General features: G+C 48.1%; 1 pseudogene; it reads left to right on the forward strand.

The window, feature by feature from the left end:
- The first annotated feature begins 538 nt into the window (after positions 1-538).
- Positions 539-22501, forward strand: part of LOC143925905 (embryonic protein UVS.2-like) — a 68085-nt pseudogene continuing 46122 nt past the window's right edge.

Here is a 22501-nt window from a genome sequence, read left to right on the forward strand (position 1 = left end):
CCTAAAGAAAGACCCTGAAACATTTCCTTTCATTGAGGAGCTTGAACTACTGATAAAGGACGAGTGGCAAAAACTGGACAAAAAAAACAGGCCTAAACAATAGGTTGAGCAAACTCTATCCACTTAAAGAACCAACGGTGAATCCCTTTATTCTGGCTCCGGTGGTGGATTCCTCGCTAATGCGATTGGCGCGTCATGTTACCTTGCCAATAGAAGGCGCCGTGACTTTCAGAGATGTGATGGACTGCAAAATCGATCTTGACCTTAAAAAGGAGTATTCAGCAGCAGGGGGGGCTTGCAGGCCAGCGGTTACTCTGGCAGCGGTCGGCAGAGACATCTCATGCTGGACTTCCAATGTGGAGAAGTTACTCCTGGAAGCAGCAGACCAAGAAAGAGTTATATCTGCTCTGCAGGAACTCAGCCTAGCCGGGTATTTCATGGCAGAAGCTGCAGTGGATATAATAAGATCTTCAGCAAGAGCAATGTTGGCCTCTGTGACTTCTCGTGGGCACTGTGGCTCAAACCCTGGGTCGCGGGTATGACCTCTAAGTCCAGTTGGTGTAAGATTCCCTACGACGGTACCAACCTGTTTGGCCCCAAACTGGATTCGGCAATATCGAAACTCATGGGAGGAAAGTCGGGACTTATCCCGTCAGATAAAAGGTCCAACCAGCAAAGGAACCCATCTTTCAGATGCCACCTGCCTGAAAGATATCGGGATGCAAGAGCTTATAAACCAGGGAAGGAGTTCAAGCGGAATTGGCCGAACACGCAGCTGTCTTTCGTAAGGGTTCAGAAGACAAAGGGGACTACCCCAGGGGACCAACCGAAGTTTTTTGATGCCACGCTCACCCAGCCAACAATAGTAGTTGAGGCTGAGGCTATTTGTTCATCTATGCATGAACCATATACAAGACCACTGGACGATCTCCACCATCCAAGACGGCCACAAATGGAAGTTCAAACAAAGACCACCCAAAAAACACTACAGATTTACCAGGCTACCATCCTTGCACCTAAAACGCAAACTTCTGGTCAGATATATCATAGAGCTACTACAGAAGCAGGCGATTATAGAAATTCCATGAGAGCAGAGAGGTGTGGGGTTTTATTCTCCTCTTTTCCTAGTCACAAAAAAGACAGGAGATTTGAGGCCGATGCTAGATTTAAAGAATCTCAATCAAACAATTCTGGTAGAATCTTTCAAGATGGAGAGTCTGCAATGCATTTTACTAGCAATAGGAGCAGAAGACTGGATGCTCTTGGTCGATTTGTCCGATGCTTATTTGCACATACACTGTGTATCACCACTGCGCTAACAAAACCTACAACCCTATAATCAAATTGATTATGTTATGTGTTTCACATGAGATGAGATAGAATTGTATGCTTGTTGCTAGTTAATCACATATATGAGCGCTACATGCTTTTGATTCAATTTACTATTTAAGGAAAGTGACATTGCACTAACACTGGCTTATTTGCATATACCCGTGCATCAAAACTTCCAGAAGTACCTGCGCTTCGCCATTGGCCAATTACATTTCCAGTTCCAGAGTCTCCCAGGCCTTCCAGGCCATTTTTTGCAATATGGCACTGCGTCGCTTTGACAAATGCACGGTTGTGTGACGTTGTACCCAAACAAAATTGATGTCCTTTTTTTCCCACAAATAGAGCTTTCTTTTGGTGTTATTTGATCACCTCTGTGGTTTTAATTTTTTGTGCTATAAACAAAAAAAGAGTGACGATTTTTAAAAAAAACACAATATTTTTTCTTTTTGCTACAATAAATATCCCCCCCAAAAAAATATATTCCTCAGTTTAGGCCGATATGTATTCTTCTACAAAATTTTGGTAAAAAAAAAAATAATAATAAGCTATGCCATTTTTATTATTCACTAGTAATGGTGGCGATCTCCCATCTTTATTGGGACTGCGACATTGGACACTTTTTTGGGACCATTGCCATTTACACAGCGATCAGAGCAAAAAATAGCCATTGATTAAAGCGGTTTTCTGCACCACCCCAAAAAAGAATGAAAAGCCAGCAGCTACACATACCACAGCTGCTGACTTTTAACAATAGGACACTTGCCTGTCCTGGAGTCCAGCGATGTCGGCACCGCAGCTGATGTTTCCATCAGCTGTCGGGTGCTGCCGCCACAATTGCGGGTAAGGGTACCTGGCAGCGTAGCCTTATGGCTACACGCCGGGAACCCTACTGTGCATTCGCGAGGCGCCGCTCCTCTCTCCTACTGGCCTGGCGACAGGGAGAGGAGGGAGCCCCACGGCCCTGATTCCTGGAAGTGGGAACAGGATACCTGTTAAAGACTGGTATCTTCCCCCCCGAAAGGTGCCAATTGCTACACCGGAGAGGGAGATGAGACAAATGAGCAGAAGTTCCACTTTTGGGGGCTATCAAGGGGTTAAGTGTGTGTCCTAGTTTATAACTGTGGAGGGATGGGCCTGCCTGGGGGAGGGGACCGACCATTGTTCCTAAGCAGTAGGAACAACAGATCAGTCTCCTCACCTCTGGCAGAAAGAAGATCTGTCTGTTTACAGTGACAGACCTCCGTTCTGTCTAGCTCGGGAGCGACCGCAGGGCACGAGCATTGTCTCCGTCATCGCGCCACGGGCGCACCCTAGTGCTCTTAAAGTGGCCGACGTACAGCTACGACGGCTCACCCAGGGGAGTCAACCAGCCGCACTATAACTGCAGCGGCTGGTCCTTAAGCGGTTAATGTACATTGCATTAAGGCAGCCCACCGAAATCATTGTGCTTCCGACACACTAAAATGTCCCAAAATCAGATGTGTCACAAAATGATTGCTGCAATCCTCTATCGTTCATTGAAGCATGGGCACTGAGGTGCTAACATTAATAGCATTGCAATGCGTCAACGACCCCCAGCTCATTCATCTGAATATCCTCCTATTGTCATGCTGATTGTCCTCAATTAAAGAAGAGCTTCACTTAAAAGTGAAAGTTCCGCTCATCCTCCTCCTCTATTACCAATATTTTCTTTTTTTTCTTGGAGTGGGTACCATTTTCTGACAGGTTCCTACTCCCACAATCCTCCTAGATGAGAAATGCAGAAGTTGAGATCCCCCCCAACCCTCAACCCGTCACTTGACCCAGGAGGCTGCAGGACCAGTCTTAAAGTGCAGCTTGTCCAGGGCATGCGCAGTAGAGAGGTTGCTGTGAAATGGCAAGAAAGTCAAAACCGGTTTTGTACAGCCAAGATGGTGGTGCCAGGGGCCCAAAAAGTGGCGGAGTACCGGCCCAGGTGAAAACAGCACACAGACTCCTGCCCTGGTAAGTGCGTGTATATTAAAATGGCTGCAAACCCAGTTACACCACTTGTACAGGTGAGCCTATAATAAGTCTTACCTGTAGGTACTGTAAATATCTCCTAAACCTGCAAGGTTTAGGAGATATTTACCATATACCCCACCAACGTCATCAGCGCTTGTGGCGTTTCTTCAGCAGCCGTGCCCGCGTGGAAGTGACATCATTACGGCTCCGGCTAATCACAGCGCCGGAGTCCGTGAACCCTGAAATAACTCCTGGAGACTAAGGATGAGCTCCGGCGTATTCGCACACTCCACGTGCAGAGCCTGCCAGGAAGTCTGCGCAGCGCTGCGCTAATCACAGGCAGTGAGACATTTCCTGATGCGCGGCTGCTGAGATTGGGAAATGTCTCACTACCTGTGATTAGTGCAGTGCCGACTTCCTGGCGGGCTCGGCATGTAGAATATGAGAACACGCCGGAGCTCATCCCTACTGGAGACATATCGCCGGTCACAGAGGTGCAAGAGGACCACAACAGCTTTGATCTAAGGTAAGTAATTTCATAATGAGCTAGTATGTTTTCCCTGGACATCCATCCCATCTAATCTATCCCATGTATCCTCTGTGTACCCTGGACATGTCTCTGGGCCTCCATCCCTTCTAATCTAACCCATGTAGATTGTGGGTGGCCTCACAACATAATATTAAATTACAAATAAAACGTTACATCATGCACCTTCATCCCAAATAAATATATATGAAATAGATTGTTGAAAAGATCTGGTCCCCAACCAGAAATATCAACCAAGGAAAAAGAGCAAAGGGACTATTATGGTGCGCTTTACAGGGTATGGAAACATTAAAAAAAACAGACATAAAAAATATATCAATTTATTTAAATATAAAAAATAAAAATAAAAATAAATTTGGCAGTACAAATAATCAATGACTGGTATAAAGAAGGACGTATTTCGACTAGTTTCGCTTTTCAGGAAATACATATGTCCAGGAATATATATAGAAATCACAGTTATATTATCTTTTACTGCATACCTATGATCAAAAAGATGCAATGGGGAAGAGAACAAAATTACAATATAGATAAACGCTTCACAAGGTCTTACCCGAACGCCCGTGCCCCTGAGACAGCTCAGGCAACCAGGGGAATCCTCCCCGGCGACTGGGAGAGGCATTAAGCCCGACACTAGCCGAGATCTATATGGAGATATTTATATTAAATCATGGTTTATACTTGTCTCAAGACTTTTCTTGGGTAACACCCAGTCGTGAGATTTATCTCCATCACCAGGGGTAAAACAATGTGATTGGAAGAAATAGATGTGCCGATGAAGTGAAACAAGCAATGTGCTGTAAGGAAGAACTGGAATAAGCCCCTAGTTGAAGGGGAAGGGAATGGAAAAGATGAGCAAAAAGAGAAAAGGGGGGGGGGGGAGATGGAACGGACGTGAGATCTGAAGATAGTGAGACGGAAAAAGGGGAACAAGTGAAAAAAGGAATCCCACAAATGGGAAAAGTGAAGAATCGATGCAGATGGTGAAAAATGAATGCAAACTGAAAGGTGAGACCCAGTCTCATATGTAAATTGTATATGTAAGGAAATATATAAAGTTAATTTCATTTAATTATTCAAGAAGTGTATTACTCGCTGTGATGTGACAGCGCATAAAGGTTGAAAAAAGGATTTAAGTTCCCGAAAGAATACCCAAGGGTAATAGTGAGGCAATTAGTGATTGGTGAGGTGCTTGTGAAACCTGGGTGCCAGGAGCAGAAAATAAATATAATTTAATTAGTTACCAGTAGGTTAAGCAGATTGCTTTCTTTAAGACCCGGAGAGAAACATGAGGCTGTCCACCCAAAAGGTGGATAAAGAACTCAGCCTCACTGATGGGATCAGTGTGCGAGATGGAGGAACGTCCAGCACATTTAGGGCACTCGGGGTAAGTGATCATCTTTGTAAACAAGAGCATGGTAATGCATCAATGTACAGATATTTTTGTATACTGGTGTGACTCCCTGTCTGGAACATGCTCACTTACCACTCGCAGTGTGACCCCTGGGGTTCTCCGGATGAGCTCTTCGTGCCAGGGTAGCAGTGAAGCACCGCTATTAATGCCTCTCAACCCTGCTGATTGACCCCAGTGCCGCGTCGCCATCGCACAGCGTCCCGGGGTTCTACAGCGCATGCGCAACGACAGCCGGGGTTCTGCAGTGCATGCGTGATGACAGCCGGCGCGCATGCGCCCACCACACTACATGCGCCCAACACCCGCCACGAGCAATACTGTTACACGCAGGCCCGTGCAGCACCAGGTCCGAGCTGTGCACGCAACTGTCCCCTTGCTCCTTTTCCTTGGTTGATATTTCTGGTTGGAGACCAGATCTTTTCAACAATCTATTTCATACTAATCTAACCCATGGAGCAGTGCACTGGCAGAACGGTAAAAAAAAAAAAAAAAAGTCCTGCTAGCCGCATCTTTGAAGCGATGTAGGAGCGGTATACACACCGCTCCTACAGCGCCCCTGCCCATTGGAAATCAATGGGCAGCATCTCCGAACCGACAAAGTGCTTTTTCGGCTGCTAGCGGAGGTTAAAAGCGCCCAGCTAGTGGCCAAATAGCACCGCAAAAACAATGGTAAAGTAACACTTTACCGCCGACGCCCCCAGCCCCCCAGTGTGAAAGTCGCACAGTGCTGGATAGCAAACAATATTATGATCATAAAGAGGGTAAAACCTTCTGGAGGTCAAAAACAAACAACAAACTGAAAGACAAAAAGTTAAGGAAATAAGCAACAAGACAAGAGTATGAGCAAAAAAGGCACTGATCATTTTATTAATGTTAAAAGCATATTATTTTTAAACTTTTAAAAAACTGAATTTTATTCAAAAAATGTGGCATGAAAACAAAAACAAAAGTAAATAAATACCCGACACAAGCTCACACAGACCCCAATATCCCTAACGAAGAATAGCTAGGATTAGGAAAGGAAGGGTGGACCAGGTCAGCTTGATTGTAGAAACCATTTATGCTGACGGACGATACAAGATTGGAAAAATGTAAAGGTGAGCTGCATAAAGAACTGGTATATATGTTTTCACTCCAAAAGTACACGGCCAATCACGGGCGGATGAGAAAATTGCAGATCTGCATGGTGACAGCCAAAACAGATGGGGGAAGCTGAAAAAGAAAAACATTGAAGAGTCAGAAACTGACAAATTTAGGAATACATGGTAACATACCTCTAACGTTGGTTAACTAAAAAATGGGTGGGCCAGGAATTTAAATTTCCATTTAGAACTGGCTGGGCTCACGTGGGGGATGCAGCGGCTCACAGCAGGAGTCCGGTGCGTCTCCATTCAATGTTTCAGGTCCAATTTTGGCTGAATTCAGACCTGAAACAAACCAAAAGATGCGCAGGACTCCTGTGCAATTCACACTGGAGACTGCAGAGATGTGTGAAGCGGCTCCATAGAGAGTCCGTCACAATCTCCTGCTATACGTATTGGATGTGGTGGAAACCCTCATCCAATTCGCAATAGTGTGAACCCGGTCACAACGTTTGTAAAAAATTGTTTAACTGAAATATAATAAGTACGCTGAGGAGTGAGGAAACCTACCTACTCCAAACCACTAAAAACTAGGAATTACCCCAACCGCTGGCTACACAGACAGATAGATCACCGCCCCCTAGACTGACACCCCCCATAACAAACTACTGACACCTCAGACTGACCCCCGTCCAACTGAAACACCAGACTGAGCCCCTGTCACTAATACATTTCACCCCCAACTAATGACAATAATAACTGCTACCAGTTTCCTTTTTTCCCCTCTATGACAGTTGGGGGGTTAAGTTTGTTTCCTCCCACAATAGTACTAATGCAGGTCGTGAAATTCTGTATCCCCTCTTATAAAATCACAGGCCATGAAAATAGGCATCCCTCTTGTTGTAATGAAAGCATTTAAAATAGGTATCCCCTCCAGTAATGCAGGCCGTGAAAATAGGTAAGGATGCACCGAATGGGTTTTTTGGTGCCGAAACCGATACCGAAAATAAATCTTCCTTTATCCTGAAAACCGAATAACACCGATACCGAAAGTGACTGTTTTTAAAAATATTTTTATACAGGAGATGGTCAGCGACTGGAGACATGATACAAGAATGCCCATCAGATGAAGCCAGCCAGTGTCCCCAGTGTCCCAGCCTGTGTCCCCGGTAGTGCAGCCAGTGTCGCCATTGCAGCCAGTGAAGGGAGAGAGCCACCGCCTGTTTCATTATAGCGCCGGGAACATCAAAGCTTTCATTTCAATAGCTGTGTGTTCCCCGCTGTGCGCCGTCACATACAGCCCCTCTCCCTTGTCCGGGCACTTTGATAGACAGATCACCCGGTTGATCTGTCTTTTCACCCAATTTTCCGTGCAAGTATCGGCAGGAAATCTCTTTCGGCTTTTTGCCAAAAGGGCAATTTTTGGGCGATATGTTTTGGCGGTCGAAATTTTGGTGCATCCCTAAAAATAGGTATCCCCAAGTAATGCAGGGCGTGAAAATAGGCATCACCCCTTATAATGCAGGGCGCCTGTGCCTCCCTGTGACATCCAGACAGCCTGTGCCAACCATTGTGTACCTCCTGTGGCATGCAGCCTTTGGCCTCCCCATGACACCCAGCCAGTGTAGCCTGTGGCCCCCCCGTGACATCCAGACTGCCCTCCCATGTGACCTCCAGACTTGCCCCCCCTCTGTGACCTCCAGACTTGCCCCCGTGACAGACTTTCCCCCCATGTGACATTCAGACTTGCCGGCCCCCCCATAAGTGACATCCAGACTTGCCCCCCCCATATGTGACATCCAGACTTGCCCCCCCATATATGTGACATCCAGACTTGCCCCCCCCATATATGTGACATCCAGACTTGCCCCCCCATATATGTGACATCCAGACTTGCCCCCCCCCATATGTGACATCCAGACTTGCCCCCCCATATATGTGACATCCAGACTTGCCCCCCCCATATGTGACATCCAGACTTGCCCCCCCCCCATATGTGACATCCAGACTTGCCCCCCCCATATGTGACATCCAGACTTGCCCCCCCATATGTGACATCCAGACTTGCCCCCCCATATGTGACATCCAGACTTGCCCCCCCATATGTGACATCCAGACTTGCCCCCCCCATATGCGACATCCAGACTTGCCCCCCCCCATATGTGACATCCAGACTCCCCCCCCATATGTGACATCCAGACTCCCCCCCCCCCCATATGCGACATCCAGACTTGCCCCCCCCCATATGTGACATCCAGACTCCCCCCCCATATGCGACATCCAGACTTGCCCCCCCCATATGTGACATCCAGACTTGCCCCCCCCATATGTGACATCCAGACTTGCCCCCCCATATGTGACATCCAGACTTGCCTGCCCCCTCCCCCCATATGTGACATCCAGACTTGTCCCCACTGTGACAGACTTGCCCCGTGTGACATCCAGACTGGCCCCCCATATGTGACATCCAGACTTGCCTGCCCCCCCATATGTGACATCTTGCCTGCCCCCCATATGTGACATCCAGACTTGCCCCCCCATATGTGACATCCAGACTTGCCCCCCATATGTGACATCCAGACTTGCCCCCCCCCATATGTGACATCCAGACTTGCCCCCCCATATGTGACATCCAGACTTGCCCCCCCATATGTGACATCCAGACTTGCCCCCCCCCATATGTGACATCCAGACTTGCCCCCCCTGTGACATCCAGACTTGTGCCCACTGTGACAGACTTGCCCCCCATGTGACATCCAGACTTGCCCCCCCATATGTGACATCCAGACTTGCCCCCCCCATATGTGACATCCAGACTTGCCCCCCCATATGTGACATCCAGACTTGCCCCCCCCATATGTGACATCCAGACTTGCCCCCCCCCTCATATATGTGACATCCAGACTTGCCCCCCCCCATATGTGACATCCAGACTTGCCCCCCCCATATGTGACATCCAGACTTGCCCCCCCATATGTGACATCCAGACTTGCCCCCCCATATGTGACATCCAGACTTGCCCCCCCCCATATGTGAAATCCAGACTTGCCCCCCCCCACATGTGACATCCAGACTTGCCCCCCCCCCACATGTGACATCCAGACTTGCCCCCCCACATGTGACATCCAGACTTGCCCCCCCCCACATGTGAAATCCAGACTTGCCCCCCCCCACATGTGACATCCAGACTTGCCCCCCCACATGTGACATCCAGACTTGCCCCCCCCCCATATGTGAAATCCAGACTTGCCCCCCCCCCCCCCACATGTGACATCCAGACTTGCCCCCCCACATGTGACATCCAGACTTGCCCCCCCCATATGTGACATCCAGACTTGCCCCCCCATATGTGACATCCAAACTTGCCCTGCCCCCCATATGTGACATCCAGACATGCCCCCCATCTGTGACATCCAGACTTGCCCCCCCATATGTGACATCCAGACTTGCCCCCCCATATGCGACATCCAGACTTCCCCCCCCCATATGCGGCATCCAGACTTCCCACCCATATGCGACATCCAGACTTGCCCCCCCCATATGCGACATCCAGACTTGCCCCCCCCATATGTGACATCCAGACTTGCCCCCCCATATGTGACATCCAGACTTGCCCCCCCATATGTGACATCCAGACTTGCCCCCCCCCATATGTGACATCCAGACTTGCCCCCCCATATGTGACATCCAGACTTGCCCCCCCCCCATATGTGACATCCAGACTTGCCCCCCCCATATGTGACATCCAGACTTGCCCCCCCCCCATATGTGACATCCAGACTTGCCCCCCCTGTGACATCCAGACTTGTGCCCACTGTGACAGACTTGCCCCCCCATGTGACATCCAGACTTGCCCCCCCATATGTGACATCCAGACTTGCCCCCCCATATGTGACATCCAGACTTGCCCCCCCCCCATATGTGACATCCAGACTTGCCCCCCCCATATGTGACATCCAGACTTGCACCCCCCCATATGTGACATCCAGACTTGCCCCCCCATATGTGACATCCAGACTTGCCCCCCTGTGACATCCAGACTTGCCCCCCCTGTGACATCCAGACTGCCTCCCCTTGTGACATCAAGACTGCCCCCCGTGACAGACTTGCCCCGTGAGACATCCAGACTTGCCCCCCCTTGTAACATCCAGACTTGCCCCCCCTTCTCTGTGACATCCAGACTTGCCCCCCCCCATATGTGACATCCAGACTTGCCCCCCCATATGTGACATCCAGACTTGCCCCCCCCCCATATGTGACATCCAGACTTGCCCCCCCCATATGTGACATCCAGACTTGCCCCCCCATATGTGACATCCAGACTTGCCCCCTCCACCATATGTGACATCCAGACTTGCCCCGCCCCCATATATGTGACATCCAGACTTGCCCCGCCCCCATATATGTGACATCCAGACTTGCCCCCCCATATATGTGACATCCAGACTTGCCCCCCCCCCATATATGTGACATCCAGACTTGCCCCCCCATATATGTGACATCCAGACTTGCCCCCCCCCCATATGTGACATCCAGACTTGCCCCCCCCCCCCATATGTGACATCCAGACTTGCCCCCCCCATATGTGACATCCAGACTTGTCCCCCCATATGTGACATCCAGACTTGCCCCCCCATATGTGACATCCAGACTTGCCCCCCCATATGCGACATCCAGACTTGCCCCCCCCCCATATGCGACATCCAGACTTCCCCCCCCCCATATGCGACATCCAGACTTTCCCCCCATATGCGACATCCAGACTTGCCCCCCCATATGTGACATCCAGACTTGCCCCCCCCATATGTGACATCCAGACTTGCCCCCCCCCCATATGTGACATCCAGACTTGCCCCCCCCATATGTGACATCCAGACTTGCCCCCCCCCCATATGTGACATCCAGACTTGCCCCCCCTGTGACATCCAGACTTGTGCCCACTGTGACAGACTTTCCCCCCCATGTGACATCCAGACTTGCCCCCCCCCATATGTGACATCCAGACTTGCCCCCCCCCATATGTGACATCCAGACTTGCCCCCCCCATATGTGACATCCAGACTTGCCCCCCCCATATGTGACATCCAGACTTGCCCCCCCCCCCATATGTGACATCCAGACTTGCCCCCCCATATGTGACATCCAGACTTGCCCCCCCCATATGTGACATCCAGACTTGCCCCACCCCCATATGTGACATCCAGACTTGCCCCGCCCCCATATATGTGACATCCAGACTTGCCCCCCATATATGTGACATCCAGACTTGCCCCCCCATATATGTGACATCCAGACTTGCCCCCCCATATGTGACATCCAGACTTGCCCCCCCATATGTGACATCCAGACTTGCCCCCCCCCATATGTGACATCCAGACTTGCCCCCCCATATGTGACATCCAGACTTTCCCCCCCATATGTGACATCCAGACTTGCCCCCCCCCCATATGCGACATCCAGACTTGCCCCCCCCCCATGTGCGACATCCAGACCCCCCCCCCATATGCGACATCCAGACTTCCCCCCCCCATATGCGACATCCAGACTTGCCCCCCCCATATGTGACATCCAGACTTGCCCCCCCATATGTGACATCCAGACTTGCCCCCCCATATGTGACATCCAGACTTGCCCCCCCATATGTGACATCCAGACTTGCCCCCCCCCCCCATATGTGACATCCAGACTTGCCCCCCCCCATATGTGACATCCAGACTTGCCCCCCCCCTGTGACATCCAGACTTGCCCCCCCTGTGACATCCAGACTGCCTCCCCTTGTGACATCAAGACTGCCCCCCGTGACAGACTTGCCCCGTGAGACATCCAGACCTGCCCCCCCTTGTAACATCCAGACTTGCCCCCCCTTCTCTGTGACATCCAGACTTGCCCCCCCATATGTGACATCCAGACTTGCCCCCCATATGTGACATCCAGACTTGCCCCCTCCCCCATATGTGACATCCAGACTTGCCCCCCCCCCCCATATGTGACATCCAGACTTGCCCCCCCCATATGTGACATCCAGACTTGCCCCCCCATATGTGACATCCAGACCCTCCCCCCCCCATATGTGACATCCAGACTTGCCCCCCCCCATATGTGACATCCAGACTTGCCCCCCCATATGTGACATCCAGACTTGCCCCCCCATATGTGACATCCAGACTTGCCCCCCCACATGTGACATCCAGACTTGCCCCCCCCCCACATGTGACATCCAGACTTGCCCCCCCACATGTGACATCCAGATTTGCCCCCCCATATGTGACATCCAGACTTGCCCCCCCATATGTGACATCCAAACTTGCCCTGCCCCCCATATGTGACATCCAGACATGCCCCCCATCTGTGACATCCAGACTTGCCCCCCCATATGTGACATCCAGACTTGCCCCCCCATATGCGACATCCAGACTCCCCCCCCCATATGCGACATCCAGACTTGCCCCCCCCTATGCGACATCCAGACTTGCCCCCCCCCCATATGTGACATCCAGACTTGCCTGCCCCCTCCCCCCATATGTGACATCCAGACTTGTCCCCACTGTGACAGACTTGCCCCGTGTGACATCCAGACTGGCCCCCCATATGTGACATCCAGACTTGCCTGCCCCCCCATATGTGACATCTTGCCTGCCCCCCATATGTGACATCCAGACTTGCCCCCCCCATATGTGACATCCAGACTTGTGCCCACTGTGACAGACTTGCCCCCCCATATGTGACATCCAGACTTGCCCCCCCATATGTGACATCCAGACTTGCCCCCCCATATGTGACATCCAGACTTGCCCCCCCCATATGTGACATCCAGACTTGCCCCCCCTTATGTGACATCCAGACTTGCCCCCCCATATGTGACATCCAGACTTGCCCCCCATATGTGACATCCAGACTTGCCCCCCCCCTCCATATGTGACATCCAGACTTGCCCCCACCATATGTGACATCCAGACTTGCCCCCCCATATGTGACATCCAGACTTGCCCCCTCCCCATGTGAATTAATTGTGTGTGTGTAAGTGAGCCCGGGCTGTTTTATCTCATTGCGACAACATTGCCATAACGGGGATGATTTATTAAAGGCAAATCCACCCTGCACTACAAGTTCACTTGGAAGTGCAGTTGCTGTAGATCTGAGGCCGCATACACACGCGGGGACTGTTCGCCCAACTTTGTCCGCTGAACAGTGTTTCGGCAAACAGTCCGCTCGTGTGTGGGCTTTCAGCGGACAGTTTCAGCGAACAGTCCGCTGAACAAGGTTTTTCGGAAATTCCGAAAAACTGTCCGCTGAAACTTTGTTTCAGCGAACAGTCCCCTCGTGTGTAGGCTTGTTCGTCAAACTAAGTTCCGCGCATGCTCAGAAAGGATTTACACGCCGAAAGTTATAATGCAGTGTATAGGACGTCGTATTTTTCGTCCCGTCGTACGTGCCGTTCACGTCATCGCGCACGGTTTCAGCAAACTGTTCGTTCGTCGTGTGTGGCCATGTCCGTCCATGCTAATTTTGAGCGGACTGTTTGCCGAAACTGTTTGACGGACAAAGTTGGGCGAACAGTCCCCGCGTGTGTACGCGGCCTGAGGGGAAGCTCTGAAATGAGTGGAAGCTCTGCTGATTTTATCATCCAATCATGTGCAAGCTAAAATGCTCCCTCTCGGATCTACAGCAACTGCACTTTCAAGTGCACTTTCAATGCCTTTAGTAAATAACCCCCAGTGTTTTAGTATGTTTGGTGAAGGTTTTGATTATTTCCTGGCTAATTAGCCATGCTGTTATTTTTTCATGCCACTTTTTCATATGATAAACTTTTGTACTTATTCCGCCAAGTGTGTTTTCCCATTGAAGCCCTGTCTAAACCCCTTTGTTTTTTTCCTCCTGTTTTAATCCATGCTCTTCCCGCCTGCAGAATACAATAGCGCTGCTGGAAGGATTCTCCCATCAACACTTAGGCCGCGTACACACGCGGGGACTGTTCGCCCAACTTTGTCCGCTGAACAGTGTTTCGGCAAACAGTCCGCTCGTGTGTGGGCTTTCAGCGGACAGTTTCAGCGAACAGTCCGCTGAACAAGGTTTTTCGGAAATTCCGAAAAACTGTCCGCTTCAACTTTGTTTCAGCGAACAGTCCCCTCGTGTGTAGGCTTGTTCGTCAAACTAAGTTCCGCGCATGCTCAGAAAGGATTTACACGCCGAAAGTTATAATGCAGTGTATAGGACGTCGTATTTTTCGTCCCGTCGTACGTGCCGTTCACGTCATCGCGCACGGTTTCAGCAAACTGTTCGTTCATCGTGTGTGGCCATGTCCGTCCATGCTAATTTTGAGCGGACTGTTTGCCGAAACTGTTTGACGGACAAAGTTGGGCGAACAGTCCCCGCGTGTGTACGCGGCCTGACTGTGTTGATCGGGGAATTGAGCAATTTTCATTCCTTCCACTTCTGGTGGAAGGAAAGAAAATTGCATAATGTATGGCCTGCTTTAGAATTTGAGCTCCCTAGTCGCAGCATATTGCCGCGTACACACGGCTGGAATTTCCGAAGGAAACAGTCCGATGAGAGCTTTTCATCAGATTTTCTGACCGCGTGTATGCCCATCTGTCTTTTTCTGTCGGCATCTCCAACGAACTTTAGATTGAGAGCCTGTTCGGAAAACCTTTCTATCAGATGTATGAAATTCTGACATGCAAAATTCCGACGCATGCTCAGAAACAATTTGACGCATGCTCGGAAGCATTAAACTTCCCTTTTATAGTGCCGTCGATCGTGTTGTATGTCGCTGTGTTATTGACCGTCGGAATTTGGTGTGACCATGTGTAGGCGAAACAGTTTGAGCGAAATTCCGTTGGAATTCCGACGGGAAAACCATCAGAACTTTTTCCGACAAGAATTCTGATCGTGTGTACGCGGCATATCTCTAAACGAAGGGTGCAGACTGGTAGCTACAGATATCAGTAAAGAAGCCCATCAGTTACTTCTTCACCTGCACTGTTATTACTCAGTTGCCATCTGATGTTCCAGCAGAGTTGCAAATTTGTCACGGTCTACTTTATCATGAAACAACTTTTACATGTGATCCCCATGTAGACCTAACACAGTGGGGTTGATTTACTAAAGGTAAAAAGTTGCTCCAGAGCTTAGTAAATAAGCAGAAGCTCTGCTGACTTCCATCATCCAATCATGTGCAAGCAATGCTGTTTTTTTTTATTTTCCTTGCACAGGATTTGGGTACTCTTTGCAAAGTCAAGCCTTACCTCATTTACTAAGCTCTGGAGCAATTGCACCTGCAAACTGCACAGTCTATATGCCTTTAGTAAATCAACCCCAGTGTCTCTGCTAGATAATTTTCCAAGCAATCAGATAAATATGCAGTTTAAATATGTATGTGGGAACTGTGTAAGCCACCAAAGTACTTGTAAGTTTTTTTTTTAAGCCACTTCTGTGATCCAGGCGCCCCTGCCAGAAAATGTAACTATGCCGAAGACCTCACTTTTCACAGTGCATTTAAAGAGGAACTTCACTTGTTTTTACAAAAGTAGAAGATACTGTAGCTGCTGATTTCTAAGAAAGACGAATCTACCAGTCTGCAAGGTCCAGCATTATCTTCCTAGTGTTACACCGGCTCCTGAAGAGCACACGCTATGTGTTTTTCAAACTTAAGGTTACACCTGACCTGCAGTTTGGTTTGGGTACAATTGTATAAATTTGGACCTCAGCATAAGTCTGACTGGACTATGAGATATTCAGCCTGACCACAGGGGGCACTGTCTCTTCTGGAAGGCATGGAACTATTGTCTGGTTGGGTGCTTAACCACTTGCTGCCCGCCCTATTACAAATTGACGGCGGCAAAGTGGTTTCATAATCCTGACCGGACGTCATATGACGTCCTCAGGATTATGAGCCGCTGCGCGCCCCCGGGGGCGCGCATCGCGGCGATCGTTGTTGCAGGGTGTCAGTCTGACACCCGGCAACTATCAGTGTCCATCAATGCCACCTCATCAGTGCCACTTCATTGGTGCCCATCAGTGCCGCCTTATCAGTGCCCATCAGTGTAGCCCCATCAGTGCCCATCAGTGAAGGAGAAAACATACTTATTTACAAAGTTTTGAAACTGAAACAAAAAAAAAAACATTTTTTTTTTTTCAAAATTTTCGGTATTTTTTTATTTGTAGGGCAAAAAATCAAAACCGTAGAGGTGATCAAATACCACCAAAAGAAAGCTCTATTTGTGGGGAAAAAATTGAATTTGGGTACAGTGTAGAATGACCGCGCAATTGTCATTCAAAGTGCGACAGCGCTGAAAGCTCAAAATTGGTCTGGGCAGGAAGGTGTTTAAGTGCCCTGTATTGAAGTGGTTAAGTTACTCTTTCTCTGAGCCCGCCCAGTGGGAGTGGCGCTCTTGCTGTGCTTTCTGGGAGAGGGTATTTAAGATGCGGATGTCATGTGGTTTGGGGTTACCGGTCCAGAAGGATGTACTGACTTCATGGTCCTGGTCTTCCTGACCAGCCCCCAGTAAGGCTATGTCCTGGGGTGTGAGTCTACCCGATCTTGTTGTCTCGGGGCTGGCTAGCCCGAGGCAAGGTAACTAAAGGAGGATTCTGAGGTGTTTGGGTGCCGTCTCTGGTTTGGGAGAGACCCAGTGACTTCATACTATCCAGGGGAGGACTCTTCAGAAGAAGGCCACGTACGGGTTGGTTTTTTTAGCAAGAGCCTAGAGGAGCTGAAGTACCCAAGAGAATCCGGTCTTGTGGATATCGCCAAGCTGGCTGAAAGATCCAGGTATCATAAGAGTGTTCTACAAGTTTAGGAATGGAGAAATTCGGTGAGAAAATCTAATTCATAGGGCACCTCATCCCAAAATTTATGAAGAAAATATGAGTCTAGGGAGGAGGGAAACAATTAGGTGCAATATATGGCATACAAGTTTAACATTAATTCTTTATTTGAAAAAAATATATTCATAAAATTATGTATTATCAAAATTAATACACAACACAGCACAATACAATCGATAAAATAGTCGTCTACTCAATGTGATATAGTCTAAATGTAATCGCTGGTCAAGAGAGTCCCAACATGTTTCGCCATTACCATGGCTTCTTCAGGGGACCCACAGGAGGACGAACAATAGCTATAAATAGTAACAAATAAACAGACAATTATTTTACAAATTATGATTAATTGAATACCGCCTTTTACCTTAGCCAAGGTAATTATATATATTACTAATTAAAAATGGGCAGAAGAAAAGTGAGATTAAGCTTGATAGAGAAACATTGTTCATAACTAAAAACATACCCCTGGCTTATCCACAAGCCCGCAATTGATGAGGCGCTCTCACGGGGGGGGGGGGGGGGGGAAGAATGAAACATCCAGCCCTATGTATCACCAATGGTGACTGCAGGGGGTAGAGGAGAGACCGAACAACACAATTGTTATTAAGGGGATTAAATATACGTAATGTGGTATGCAGGGGAAATATGTACCTCATACATACCTAATGCAGGGTTAATGTAGGGGAACTACATATCAGAAACACAGAAAATTTGGAAAAATTTGGGATAACAAAGGACACACTGTGAGGCAACCTGGATGCACACAAAGGTACAGAAAAACCCCAAAAGGCATAACCATAAAACAGGGGGCCAATTAAGGATAACGAAACAAAGGAATTAAATAAGTAGTCCATAAATGAGCTCACCTGAACCCTAATAGGGAGTTCTATGTGTGTTCACCAGCCGAAGGCAATGGTTGATCTCCAACATAAAAACCTAGCCTGAACAAGGGCTGTACAACAATCATGCTTAATGATAAAGCCCCTAGTAATACAAAAAAGAAAGATGTATATAATCAGAAGATGTAATAAACCAACAACAGGGAAGGCTGAAAAGGTGTGGATCACAGTCAGCCTAAACCTAAAAACTAACCTTGTTTCCGTGTGCTACACAAGACGGCGTCTCCAGAGAACCAGCAACCAGCCCAAGGCTGGAGGGTCTTGTATACCCCCCACTCTATCGGCGCTCGAGCGTAGACGTCGGCGACGAATGACATCAGCGGCACCCTGCGCAGGCGCCAGATTTAGGCGCCAACAGAGTGCGGACTAAACACTCTCTGTGCGGCCGCCCGCTCCGTCCCCTAAGCCTACAATCCCCAGAGTGCTTAGCGGCCAACATTGCGTCATCACAATAATGTGCTTGACGCGAATGTTAGCGATGACAGTGCGAAGTGAAATAAGATGGAATGCTCCGGAATAGGAATACCGGGCGGGTATAGGCACAGAAATTGCTGTAACGGGCACTGTTTCCACAATACGGTGCCCGGAGCGTCCATACAGGTACCAGGAGGTGAAGAACCAAGCTGGTCCACCCGAAGGGAGCTATATCACCAAGTGGGACACGGGAAGAAAAGCCAGGGGCAGCAAGGGGCAGCAAAAACGATAAAGAAACAGAGTGACCATGTAATAAATGTACTGCCAACTAATTAAATCGACAAAGTACTCAAATACAAATTGGGTAATTATAACAAGTTACCAAAGGGAAGGTCAGGCGGTACTCAATGAAGGAGTGTATAGTGTATATATGTGGAAAATTAGTATAATGTTATAAAAGGCAATGAAAATAGGGGGTAATAGCCAAAGAACCAAAGTCAAATTCCACAAGGTCCAAAATATATGAATGACAAAAAAGAAAAAATAATTAATTCTGCAAGTTTAGTTTTCCTACGTGTTCTACAACAACGTCTGTGGCAGAGACTTGTTCCTGAGTAAGCACCTTGTTGGCTGCTAGGCCTTGTGAGAGAGGGACTGTCCAACTTGAGTGAACATCCAGTTGCGAATGGCTATTCTCTGGATGCAGTCAAAGTAAGCAAGTTCTTCAATATTGACTTTGACACTAAAGCCGTGATCAAACAATGCAGTGGAAAAGTCCAGCAGACTCAAGTCCGCCGGACAATCCGCCCATGTGTGGGCTCCGGCGGACTTTTTTTACCCAAAAGTCCAGCGGACTAAGAAAGTAGTTTTGCACATCAGATACAGAAGACCGGGCCACTGCTTGTAAAAGAGCTAGAAGAAGGCGCGGTGCCCCGGCAAGAAGAACCGAAGAGGGGGACAAGACCCCAGAAGTCGGAAGAAGAGGGCGGCGGCGAAGAAGAAAGCTGGACTCCTCCGATAGTAACAGAGCTAGCAGAACATAGCGGAGGAGTCCGGCGAGAAGACCCCCGAAGACGGAAGAAGACCCCCGGAGCTGTGCAATAAACTAAAATCTTGGAACACTACTCCCATTGAAAATTAGCTCATGAATTCAATGGGACCCACTAAATCATTAAGTGGGTAATAAAACCCTGACAGATGCCAATACCAAGCAGAGGCTTGATGCTGAAGCATTTCAGAAAATCTTTCCTTCAGGATAAGTTCACTTTTTAAAAAAAAATTATAAATGCAGTATATAGTGAAATACTGTAATTAGAACTCCGTCTGACTGCTTAGATGTTGATTTTTAAAAGCAGCGAACTTCTGTGAGATTAGTAAACCTATGAGATGAGCAGGAGTGCCTCTGCTTTTAAAATTCAACATCTAACTAGTCACACAGAGTTCTAAGTACTGTATTTCACTATATAAACTGACTTTACTGCTATAAATACATGTAAAATGCAAAACTCCGGTGGGTGTAACAACATGTCTGCTTTTTCCATTCTTAGTGTATCCTTACTGTGGAAGAGTGTGGGGTGCAGCAAGATGGCAGCGACGGAACATCACTTCCATAGCAAACGGCAATGGGTTGCCGAATATGTCATTACAGGCCGCACTGGGACAAAATTTGAGAAAAGTGAAGCATTAGGAAGGTGTGTTTTGTGCTCAGAAAATGCCAGTTGGCAGAAGTTTTTAACCTCATGGAATACTTTGAGCCCCTGTTCACACTGAATCCGACTTTGAAATTGTGCGTCTTCATTTGAAGTTGCACGATTTCAAAGCTGCAGGTCAGTGCGACTTGGCTGACATCTGTACGACTTCATGCACAGATGTCTATGCAAGTCGCACCTGAAAACCGCAAAGTGAAGGAACCTTTTTTTTTCAAATCAGTGTGCTTTGAACAGTTCCATTGCTGACAATAGGGTGCGACTTGTCATGCAATTTTGGGCCTATCAAATTGCATGACAAGTCGCAGCGGTGTGAACGGGGGCTGAATTTTCCACAGTATCTTCCATGAGTAAACATGCTGCAGCAGCCACAGTGAGTGACATAGTTGTAGTCCTACAAATTAGAGAAATGTATTCATACATTCACTGTGTGTGGAAGAATTCAGACATTATGTAACTGCAGTCAATATTGTGTTCATATTTTCTGAGAATGTTACTGCCAGAAAGGTGATAGCACAGGGTGCACAATAACCAGCATGCATATAGGCACACATGCAATGGTAATGGCACCAAGCAGCCTGTTTAAGCACTTGACCACTGGGCACTTAAACCCCCTTAAAGTGGGATTCCATCCTAAAGTGGAACCTCCGCTGATCGGATCCCTCCCCCCCTCCGGTGTCACAATTGACACCTTTCAGGGGGGAGGGGGATGGAGATAGCTGTCAAAAACAGGTATTTACACCCACTTCCGGGCATAGACTCCCGTGGGAGTCTACGCCATTTCCTGCCCTGCCGCGCTGTCTGCTGGGACACATACGGGTCCCAGTGACAGCGCAGAGATTTCCTATTGCGCGGCGCGACTCGCGCATGCGCAGTAGGGAACCGGGAAGTGAAGCCGATTCGCTTCACTTCCTGATTCCCTCACCTAGAATGGTGGTGGCAGCAGCCGAGAGCCGAGCGATCGATCGGCCTCGGCTGCGGCATCGCTGGAACCCAGGACAGGTGAGTGTCCATTTATTAAAAGTCAGCAGCTGTAGTATTTATAGCTGCTGGCTTTTAATATTTTTTTTTTTGGTGGAATCCCTCTTTAAAGTGGTTGTAAACCCTTACAACCAACTTTGACCTACAGGTAAGCCTAGATTAAGGCTTACCTGTAGGTCCAAGAAATACACAGTTTAGGAGATATTTGCCGAAAGACAGGCACCGCTGTCTATGGCGCATGCGCCGTAGACAGAGGTGCACTGAGCGCGCCGCTGTCAACGGCGATATGCCATGAGTATCGGCTCCCGTGTGCATGCGCGGGAGTGACGTCATCGCGGCTTCGCCGAATGTCAGTGGCGAAGCAACGAGACCCACTGAGAAGATGGATGCTCTGGACTATGGTGATACGAGTACGGCGATATCACATGTGTGAGACTTTTGCACAGCGTGGCCACATACAGATGCCCAACATGCAGGGAGCACCTTTAGACGTTCTGGAGCACCCAGGTAAATTTCTCTACTACATGTAAAAATCATCATTTATTTGCTAGAAAATGACATAGAGTGTCAGTGATATAAGCAGTGTCAGCGATATAAGCATGGATGCAGACAGACAGTATATAACCACAGAAACAGTGACAACCACATTAAATTTTATAAACTTTATTGAAAATAACAGTACTAAAACTACAATTTGATGGTGAAGTCATATGTAAAATGTTGTTACCTGTATTGATATAACACTTGACTATATGCATTTATACTGTATATTTGTTTTCTAAGACACAATAAAAACTTTCCTGATTAAAAAGAAAATTACATAGAACCCCAAAACATTATATATGTTTTTTTAGCAAAGACCCTAGAGAATACAATGGCGGTCGTTGCAACTTCTTATCACGCACGGTATTTGCGCAGCAATTTTTCAAACGCTTTTTTTGTGGAAAAAAAACTGTTTTGTGCTTTTAAAAAAACAACACAGTAAAGTTAGCCCAATGTTTTTGCACAATGTGAAAGATGAAGTTATGCTGAGTAAATAGATACCTAACATGTCACCCTTCAAAATTGCACACACTCGTGGAACACCCTTCCCTATGTTTTCCAAAAAGCTTAAGAACTGTTTTTTTGACTGGAGCTACACTTTAAAAATGTACCAGTTGAAAATTACAAACAGATTCAACTTAACACAACAAACCTACACAGTCCATGTCTTGTTTGCACCACCTGTATACTGCTGTTCTGAGTATATAGGGCCTGGGGGCCACACGCATTTCCTTTTTATAATATGGGTACGGGGTTCCCCTTAATATGCGTAC

This window comes from Lithobates pipiens, unplaced genomic scaffold, assembly GCF_037356315.1.
Source record: "Lithobates pipiens isolate NorthernLeopardFrog02 unplaced genomic scaffold, aLitPip1_a1.2 Scaffold_10, whole genome shotgun sequence".
NCBI classification, from domain to species: domain Eukaryota; kingdom Metazoa; phylum Chordata; class Amphibia; order Anura; family Ranidae; genus Lithobates; species Lithobates pipiens.